Genomic DNA, 10,473 nt, shown 5'->3' on the forward strand with positions numbered 1-10,473 from the left:
AACTCAGTGTTTGTAGGTGTGTGCAAGTACTGGAGCTTGAACTCAGGGCCTGGGCACTGTCTCTGAACTTTTTGTGTTCAAGGCTAGATCTCTACCACCTGAGCCACAGCTCTACGTCTGGATTTCTGCTGGTTAATGGGAGGTAAGCATTTCATGGACTTTTCTGCACAGACTGGCTTCCAAACCATGATTCCAGCCAAATTCAACTTTTAAAATATTATTTTGTTGTTAAGGTTATGTACAGAGGAGTTACAGTTACATAAGTAAGGCAATGAGTGATTTCTTGACGGTGCTGCCCCTCCCTTGTTTTTCTGCCGTTCCCCTGATGTCACCGACCTCTTTGTGATGTCTTGGCCCTTCGTCCCAGAGTCGTTGGGCTGAATGCGTGTGAACCTCTGCACACCACCTGCTATAGGAATCCTGCCCAGCAAACGGCGTCCTCCTCAGCACCCAGGGCCCCCACCCATCAGACTGGCCTTGCCCAATCTTAGGACCTCACTTCTGCTGTTGATCTGATCCTGTCCTGTGACCTTCCTGTCTCTTGATCATCCCAGATGCCCCCACCTGGAAGCTTCCGCTCAAGCTGGGAAGAGCTCTCCACAGCTGTGGCCATGAAAAGTCCCTGGCTCTCCATCCGCATCTCAGTTCACATGTCATCTCCGGCACTCATTGTCTGGACTCACCCTGATCTGTGTCCTGTATCCCTCACAAAGAACAAAGACCTGGTCTGCCATAGTGCCAGCTTCTCTTCTAACCCCTAGAACTGTACCTGGCAAAGACAAATAGCCTATCAATACATATTTGGTGGAGTGCATCATTATGTATGGAGAATATGCCTACAGTAACTCCAGGTAAGCATCACTTATTTTGTATATGATAATGTAAACAAATCAAGAGCAACGTAAGCTCCAAATCACATGGCACAGGTTTAAACCTAGCTCTGTCCCTTGAGCTGTAGGATCATGGGTAAGTCTGTTAAAGGATTTTAGGCCCTAGTTCCAAACTACATGTCTGGTCACATGTGTCAGTACACCAAACAAAGACAATGGCCAAGATCAGAGTAGAGGGTCTCATTACCTAGCACAGGCAGCTCTGGAAAGAGGAAAGGCAAATGTATCAGCCCATCTTTCCTCCTACAGACATTAGCTTTAGGTTTAAATAGAGTAACTGTGGTCATGAGGAGAGAGGCATGAATACTCATTAAACAGTGGGTGTGTTCTGGAGACCATAAGTGGATGTCATTTGCTCATTGGCTTTGTTACATTAATAGTCATGGCTGGGATTATAAGTGTGTGCCATCATGCGTGGCCAGCAACTAGATCTTAATCCATTTACAATCTCCTGGCTTAGAGGTTGAGAACTCAGGAAACTCTCTCTGGGCCTCTTATGGCTCTACAAAGCCATTCTATTAGATACCTTCATGTAAACCTAGCTAGGAAAAAAAAAGAAGCACCAGGTTTTCTTTAAATTATGAGTGCCACTACTGAGCTGTGATTCAGACTTGATAATTATTGGGGTCTCCTTGCCCTTGTTATCTCATGGGTGAGCCAAGTTCTTGGGTAATCCATGTGTCCATGCAGCTCCTGCCCCTAGCTATCCATCCGCACTGTCTATCACAGAGACATGGACACCTTTGATGAGGCTAGAGACGCTCACACCCAGAGATCCAATGTCCTAAGCTGTCAGCACGGGCCCTACAGTTTCCCTGGAGCAGTGCCACACAAGAGCTGTTCCCGTCCTTGGTATTCATTCATCAACCACAGCCTTCTGGCACTTTCCCAACCTTGGAGCACCCACGACTGTCGCCCTCCACCCTCCTCCCTGGGCTGCCCTAGCATCATCTCTTTGAGAAAGTTGGCAAGGTAAGGGGGCGGGGGGGGGGGGGGGCGGGAAGCAGCAATGACTTCAAGAAGCTTCTGCTTTTTGGTCCTGCAAAAAGTCCCTCAGGCAGAGAATAGTAGGGGTCTGGCTACCTACTTAGAATTCAGGAAAGGAATAAAACATTCTGCACACAACATTCAAATGTGTGTCTCAAAACATAGTCTGCCTTGCCAGCACAGGCCTTGTTCCTCTGGCACCCTGGTGCTATCATTTTTTTTTTTTAATTAAGAATAGTTGGAAAGAGCTTTCGTGGTGAACACGCTTCCTTTTGGAATATGTGTGCTGTTGATACAGTTTAAGGCCTCTCTAGTCTCAGAGCTCTTGGAGACTGTTTTCCAAAGCAAAGGTAATGTGGAGTTACTTTGGTAGGGAAGGAGTCACTGGAGCTTGAACTCAGGGCCTGGCTGCTATACTTCAAAGCTCAAGGTACTCCTCAGACCTCAGCCTCCCAAGTGGCTGGGATTACAGGGGCAAGCCACTGGTGCTCAGCTCCAAGACATGGTTTTTGCATACCATATATGAACTGGGAGATTTATAGCCACCCACAATGATATCTAAATGTATTACCCATACACTGGAAATCTTACAGTAATGACCTCCAGTGAGTCCTGCTGATGTGGCCAATGGAACACCAGGAAATGGGTTGCAAGAGAGCAGCTGACCTTGTCATCTTGAGGCCAGCATGATTTGGGAAAGAAAACGCCTAGCAGTGTGGCGCTGGAAAGTGCCACACTGTCCCCACAGCTGAATGTTATTGCATGGGTTGTAATTGGGCAAGTAAGTCCAGGTGAGAGCAGCGAGTGACCTTCCCATACAAAAAATGTTGAGTTTTAGGGGTGGTTGTGCAGCAGTAGAAATGGAAAGTAATCCCCCAATTAGGAAGAGACAGGTTCCCCGCCCTGCAAGGCCAGATACATTCTTTTCTGTATCCCGTCAAAACTGGCATTCAAGCTGGGCCCCACTGGCTCACTCCTGTAACCTTAGCTACTCAGGAGGCTGAAATTTGAGAATCACGGTTCAAAGCCAGCCCAGGCAAGAAGGTCCGTGAGACACTTATCTCTAATTAATCACAGAAACAGCTGGAAGTGGCGCTGTGGCTCAAGTGGTAGAGTGCTAGCCTTGAGCACAAAGAGCTCAGGGACAGTACCCAGGTCCAGAGTTCAAGTCCCAGTAGTGGTTAAAAAAATAATAACACGGGCTGGGGATATGGCCTAGTGGCAAGAGTGCCTGCCTCGGATACACGAGGCCCTAGGTTCGATTCCCCAGCACCACATATACAGAAAACGGCCAGAAGCGGCGCTGTGGCTCAAGTGGCAGAGTGCTAGCCTTGAGCGGGAAGAAGCCAGGGACAGAGCTCAGGCCCTGAGTCCAAGGCCCAGGACTGGCCAAAAAAAAATAAAAATAAAAATAAAAAAAATAATAACAGAAACACACACACACAAACTAGCACTTAATTCATATTAAATTATAATATAAGTGTAGATCAGGTATCTGCTTTATATAAAGATATTCTTCTGGGCTGGGGATATAGCCTAGTGGCAAGAGTGCCTGCCTCGGATACACAAGGCCCTAGGTTCGATTCCCCAGCACCACATATACAGAAAACGGCCAGAAGTGGTGCTGTGGCTCAAGTGGCAGAGTGCTAGCCTTGAGCGGGAAGAAGCCAGGGACAGTGCTCAGGCCCTGAGTCCAAGGCCCAGGACTAGCCAAAAAAAAAAAAGATATTCTTCTAATATTGAAAATGTGATCCTAAGTATCAAGCATTTGTTTGTTTGTTTTGTTTTTGTTGCCAGTCCTAGAGCTTGGATTCAGGGCCTGAGCACTGTCCCTGGCTTCTTTTTGCTCAAGGCTAGCACTCTGCCACTTGAGCCACAGCGCCTCTTCCAGCTTTTTCTATATATGTGGTGCTGAGGAATCGAACCCAGGGCTTCCAGTATAGGAGGCGAGCCTTTTACCACTAGGCCATATTCCCAGCCCTAGCCATCAAGCATTTGTAAACTACTTTTCTTGACAACTTATTTATTGACCGAGGTAGCCAAAGGCTCAGCTCACAGCCTATGTAAACAGTTACACCAATATTATGTTTGCCAAATCTTTTTTTTTTCTCCTGAAGAGGTAAGTCTTATTATGTAGTTCAGGCTGGCCTCAAACTTATGATCCTCCTGCCTCAACTTCCCAAGTGCCGGTATCATGAGCACGAGTCATGACACCTGGCAAGTTAGTGGCAATCTTAAATGGCTAAATGTCATTTACTTATGAAGGTGGACTGAAAAAAACCTTCTTAAACATCTGAAAATTGTTTCAGTTATCATTTAGCCTACACTTCAAGTTCTAGAGACAATACCCTATGCACAAAACTGTAAGAGAATGTATTTGAGAAGTTACTGAAAAGGAGAGCCTAGTCTGGCTAGGGTAAAGAAGTTTCCAGTTTAATATAACAACTAGAACACAGCCATTCCCTCCTGATACTGCCTTTAAAAAAGAATGTTTACATGCAAAAAAGGAAAAATAAAGATATGTCTTAGTCTATTGTTGGTTCTTTTTGTTAATCTTACATTATAGATAAAAGCGATGTATTCCTCGTAGTTCTGAAGGCTGGGAAGTCCCAGATCAAGGTGCTAGTAGACTCCCTGTGTAGTGAGGACTGCTGCTCTGGGCTTCACTGGTGACAGAAGAGGCAAACAAACACCCCTTCCCACAATCTCTTTTATTTTCTTTCAGGCGTGTTTGGGTGGATGAACTCTACATGGAACAATAGTCCCACGTAGCTGGGATGACAGGTGTACAGCTCCACACCTGACTTTCTAATTGGGATGCAGTTTTACTTCTTTGTCTAGCTGGCTTGAACCATGATCCTCCCAATCTCCATCAAGTCGCTGGGAATACAGGTGTGAGCCACAGTGCCTCGCCAAGGCAGGGGTGTGCTCAACAGGATGAATGTTTTCATTAGCAGCAACGCCACCCCCTCCTCAGCACCGATGCCATGTCCCTCCTAACTCTGCCAACGGCTGGAGCTCTGGAGTCAGCCACACCAACCACGACAGAGGTCGGAGGTTTCATTCTATGAGTGGAGTATTTATGGGAGATGTTTCCTATCGATTCAGAGTTCACAGTCCCTTCTTTCCTGTTTCAGAGATAAATGGCATGGAAATGAATATTTTGAAAACAGGAGCTTAATGATCCCCCCCTCCATAAAGCAAATATAAAAGTTAGCCAATTAAAAACAATGTTGTAAAGATCAGTGACAAGAGTGTATTAATAGCTCTGGTTAGCTTTGAAAGACCTTACTCTCTCTCTTCCTTTATTTTTATTTTGTATTTTTGTCATGTCGAGGATCACATTCAAAGCTCAGGTTCGGCTAGACATCAGTAGCTCATGACTGTCATCCTAACTGTCCAACTTCTAGCATAAAAGACAACCAAACCAAGACTTAGATGAAAAAAAAAAATACAGAGAGCTAGGAAATGTCTAAAATAGTATAATTAATAACCTCAGACTATCTTTGAAAAGATTTCACATCTATTATGTTGTAAACAAGATGCTGTTTTTTTTAAAAAAAAAAAATAAAAGAACACTCTGAGGAAGAGGAAATTAAATGGTAAGATACTTTTAAAGTCTAATGGAAGGTTTGGAAGACGAAGTGGAAACCATGTCCTCGAAAACAGAGCAGAAGTAAATGAGGTGGAAAATGAGAAAAATGAAACTTGAAATTAGTTTCTAAGGTCAACCATCCAAATCAAAGAAGTTACAGAAAAGATCAGAGGAGGGGAATAATGACAAGAATAAGAAAATGTTCAATAAATAGAGAACAGAAGTTTCCAGACTGCAAGAGTATACCAGATTGCAATAGGACACATTGGAATTAAAAAATAATAATACCGTGTTAACTGGCCTTGTGTTTAGCCCAAGTCCTTGGGTGTTCAATCCCCAGTACTTCCAAAAGATGCAATTCTGTTTTCAGGCTTTAAAGCCAGGACTTCCTGTTGGCTTCAAAGCTTGCTTCCTTGACTGGCACTCTACCATTTTAATTATACTTCCTGCCCAGCTTTGTGCTGGTTATTTTGGACATGGACTCTTGTGGACTTTTCTGCCTGGACTAGCCTTAAACCTCAGTCCTCTGGATTTCAGCCTCCTAAGTAGCTAGAATTACAGACGTGTGTCTGGCCACTATGTGACATCTTAGAAAAATGGTAGACAGCAATTATCTTCAAAGGCTCCCAAAGGTAGAAAGGGAAAGGTCAGGCCAAGAGCTCAAAATTAAAATAACATCTAATTTTTCCAAGGAACAGGAAGTTTAAGTAAAAATGACTTTAAACATTCTTAGGAGAAGTGACTTGCAGCCCAGAATTCTACAGCCAGGCAAATCCTCTATTGAGTCTGAGAGTAGAATAAAGGCTTTTTCCTGATAAGGGAGGTCACAAAGTGTTGACCTCCTTTATCCTTTTCCTCAGGAAGTTCCTCGAGTACGTGCATTTACAAAACAAGGAGTGAAGCTAGAACAGTGTGAAATAGAGAAGCAAAGGAATGCAGTTCAGAAAAGCAGCTCAGGGAATCCCCATCAGTGCCTGAGGAAATAAGTCATCTAAGGAAGCCTTCCATTCTGCAGACTTCGGAGCTCTGCAGCTGACTGGAGCCAGAGGTCATTGGCTTTGGGGAGCATGTTTTGAAGAAAGAAAAACAGAGGGGGGGGGGGAAACAGATTTTTTTTAAAGTGTGTTCATACATATCAAATGTAAATTGGTTGTTCTACAAGAGTATTTCGAAATTATAGAAAATTAAAGTAATCAATAGCTCAAAGGAAAACAAGATGATGTCTGCAAACATGAAAATCATATAATATTCCAAGGTTCTGTGCAAACAACATTTTGTATAGGTGTAAAAAAAATAAATAAAAACCGAATCTATTGGGCAAGCTAAAAGGTAGGCTGGTAATTGGCTGGGAAGAGGGGTGAGGAGGGGAATGTTGGGGAAGAAGGTAGTGATGGTTGACAGGAAGCAATGTGAAATAAGCAGAGAGAGAAAGAGAGAGAGAGAGAGAGAGGGGTCTTTCAGTTCACCATGTCGCCTGGGTGAGTGACAGACGCCCAGAGAGGGCTATTCGTTCAGCCTTATGGAAGAAATGGGATTTCCTAGGGCGGACAAGGAGAAGAGGAGAAAAGCAATTGCAGAAAGGAGCAACAGGAGGAAAGATGCGGTGATGAGCATGGAGCATGGCCAGACCCTCAGGTGTTCGGTCTGGCTAGAGAAACACCAGGGCTCAGAGGAGGAAGAAACCTGGGAGCTCACAACTCGTCAGCATCTGGTGGTCTGAGCCACACACAGACCCCGTGTTCATCACTGGGCCTCTGAAATGCAGAAGTGCAGATATCCACCCCACCTCGCATCACCCTGTGTCATCCCGGTCTTTTATATAAATATAAAAACTATGTGTGTGTGTGTGTGTGTGTGTGTGTGTGTGTATACACACACACATGTTTACACATAGGTAGATATATAATTTGAATTTTTTTGACATGTTAGCTGTGTTGTCAACTTCGGAAAAAGCATCTCAGTTTACTGTGTTGAGGTGGCTTTTACAGGAATTAGCCACCATATTGGTATAGAAACGTTAAATTTAATTGTTCTATTTGTATAGGGGTAAGCCCACTGTATTCAATAGGTAGGGTCTTATCTCTGTGGGTCTGATTACAGAAATTAATACAGTGTTCTCTAAATAATGAACAACAACAAAACCCCTGACAGCTGGGTATGATAGTGCATGCCTATTATCCTAGCACCTAGAAGACAAACTGGAGAACTGCTTGAGTTCAAAGCCAGCATTAGCTTCATAGCAAATTTAAAGCCAGCCTTGGCTACATAGAAAGACCCTGTCTTTCTAAAATGAAAGAAACAACCAATAAACAAACAAAAAATAAAGCTTTCCACAAAGAAAACAATGTCAGGAAGAAGGCCAGCTAGGAAACTTTGGTACCTTTTCTCCACAGAGCTAGTAATCGTCTATGGACCACATCACATCTGGGAAAACTTTACAACCATGTGAAAAGCTACATTTTCACACCCACCCACAGTCTGTCTCTCACACACAAAACACCTAAAGAACATGTTTGTAATTGTGGGACTGTCTGAGCTATTAGAGAGGGAGAGGAGAAAAGACTGTTAGAGGGGGAACAAGACCAAAATACATTGCATCTGTGAAGGAAGACAGCAAAGCGAACCTCACTGAAAGCTGTTGAATAGTAGGGGTTTGTGGGGATGGCAAAAGTGAGGGTCAGTCTGATTGTATGTGCATTTGTGAAAATCCATAGCGAGAAACCCCTTTGAACACCTCAAATGTACAATTAAAAGACTAAAGGACAAGAATGTAAAATAGACCCTGTCTGGGGTATGGGTATTAATAGGAGAGAGAAGGGCAATGGAAAGAGTGGAGTGGGAATATGATCAAAATACTATATATATCAAAATGCATCCATGAAGATTGGTGAGATTGGTTTGGGAAGAGGAAATGAGGGAGAGTCGGGGGGGAGGGGGATTGATGATCAAGGTACCTTGTATGCCGATATGCACATGTCAAAATGAAACTTTCTTGAACAACTAATAAAAGATGTACAGAAAAATAAAAAGTAAATAAATTTTAAAATAAGTAAGCCCAACACAGGTAGCTCATGCCTGCAGTTCTACCTATCTAGGGGGATGAAGATCTAAGGCTCGCTGTCCAAAACCATCCTGAAAGACTCTTATCTCCAACTAACCACCCAGAAGCAAAAGTGGAGTGGGGACACCAATGGCTCAGGCCTGTAATCCTGGCTACTGGAAGCTGAGAGCTGAAGAATCATGCCTCAAAGCCAGCCCAGGGGATGGAAAATCCATGAAGCACTGTGTCCCGTTAACCACAAGAAGCCAAAAGTAGCGCTATGTCTCAAGTGGGAGAGCACCAGCCTTGAGCAAAAAAAGGCAAGCAAGAGCACAAAGCCTTGAGTTCAAGCCCAAGGCCAGCACAAAAACAAACAGAGGAGAATTCTGCCTGCTGCTTAGTCTTACTCAGAAGCAAATGTGGGTGATGCTTATATATTTATGTGTCTGTTGAGAAAAGGATATCGCAAGCTGTTCATAGGTACAGGACCTAGGTGAAAATAACCCAAGATCTTTTGTATTGTTTGTGCAACTTTCCTGTAAGTTTAGAACTGTGTAAAAATGTAAAGTATGTCAAAATAAACATTTATAAAGGAAAGTTTTGTTGGGTACTGGTAGGTCACACCTGTAATCCTAGCTAGGCAGGAGGCTGAGATCCTAGGATAAAGGTTCAAAGTCAGCCAGGGCAGGAAAGGCTGAGAGACTCTTATCATCAATTAACCACCAAACAGCCAGAAGTAGAGCTGTGGATCAAGTGGTAAAATGATAGCCCTGAGTAAAAACGATTGGGTTTGGTGCTCAGACCCTGAGTTCAAGCCCTAAGACCAACACAGGAAGGACAAAAAAGAAAGCTTTGATATCACAGTGTCACCTATATGGTATGACGCTACACCTTCCTGAAAGGGAGGCGTGGTAATTTTCTCCTGTAATCATATGCTCAGAGACATAGACCACCCAGATCTTTAAAAGGTGCCATGCACAGGGTCCCAACCAACACTCACTCAGGAAAACAAAAATGCCATTGTGACTTCCTGTTACAGTACAGGTATTTGAGGTCAGGTATGCAAGGGATACCTGATCCAATCCTTCCCATCTCAGAGTGGGTCCACTAGATCCATGCGTCTCCCAAGGGGTCATTTCCCCAGATCATCAATGAGTAAATGGGATGAGCAGGCTAAATCACAAAAATTCTCATATTGGGATTCATTCTTTAAATAAAATAGTTATAGTAGGAAAGATCAAATGAAGGCCCCTAAGATAATAAAGTGATAAATAATAATATAATAAAGTAATAACTAATATTGCTTAAGAGGGAGCAATAAGAGGAATTAGGGCCATTCTCAGTGGTGTAATGGTGCATAGACCTACTTACATTGTTTAATTCACCTGTACGACCCTTCTAATGAACACCTGATGAATCACAGCGGCTGTCAGGGGAGTGGCACAAACTTACTCATGTGCTAGGGCTTGGTTGTTACCTTGTATCTGTTGTGCCATCTTTGAGAGAAAGATAAACATGGGATCTAGAGTGTGATGTGAAGCTATAGGTCAGGCTGGTGTATTCTTTTCTAGACCTACTAAAAGGGAAGATCAGAAACAGATACCATTTGCACGGAAAGGATAACAACATACATTTTTTGTCTTATTAATTCCTCTACTTGTGTATCAGCCCCTGGTAGGATGTGGACTTAGTTTGAGGATGTACCCAAGAATTTGGGTATTGGGAACTTATGTTTTTAAAGTATTGGCACTAAGAAGTGGAGGAATATTTTTGAGGTAGGGCCCAATGAGAGGTCCTTAGGCTATGTCAGAAGGGAGTAAGGTCACTGTGGGACCTCTGAGCTCTCCGGTGAGTGTTGTGTTTGTTCATTTTTAATAAAAGGAAACCCAATTCCTGGATTATTCTACAACTTCTTCCTGTCTGGCACTGGGATCTCCCCTCGCACACTCCTGCCCTCTAGC

Source organism: Perognathus longimembris, chromosome 14 (assembly GCF_023159225.1).
Source record: "Perognathus longimembris pacificus isolate PPM17 chromosome 14, ASM2315922v1, whole genome shotgun sequence".
Classification (NCBI taxonomy): domain Eukaryota; kingdom Metazoa; phylum Chordata; class Mammalia; order Rodentia; family Heteromyidae; genus Perognathus; species Perognathus longimembris.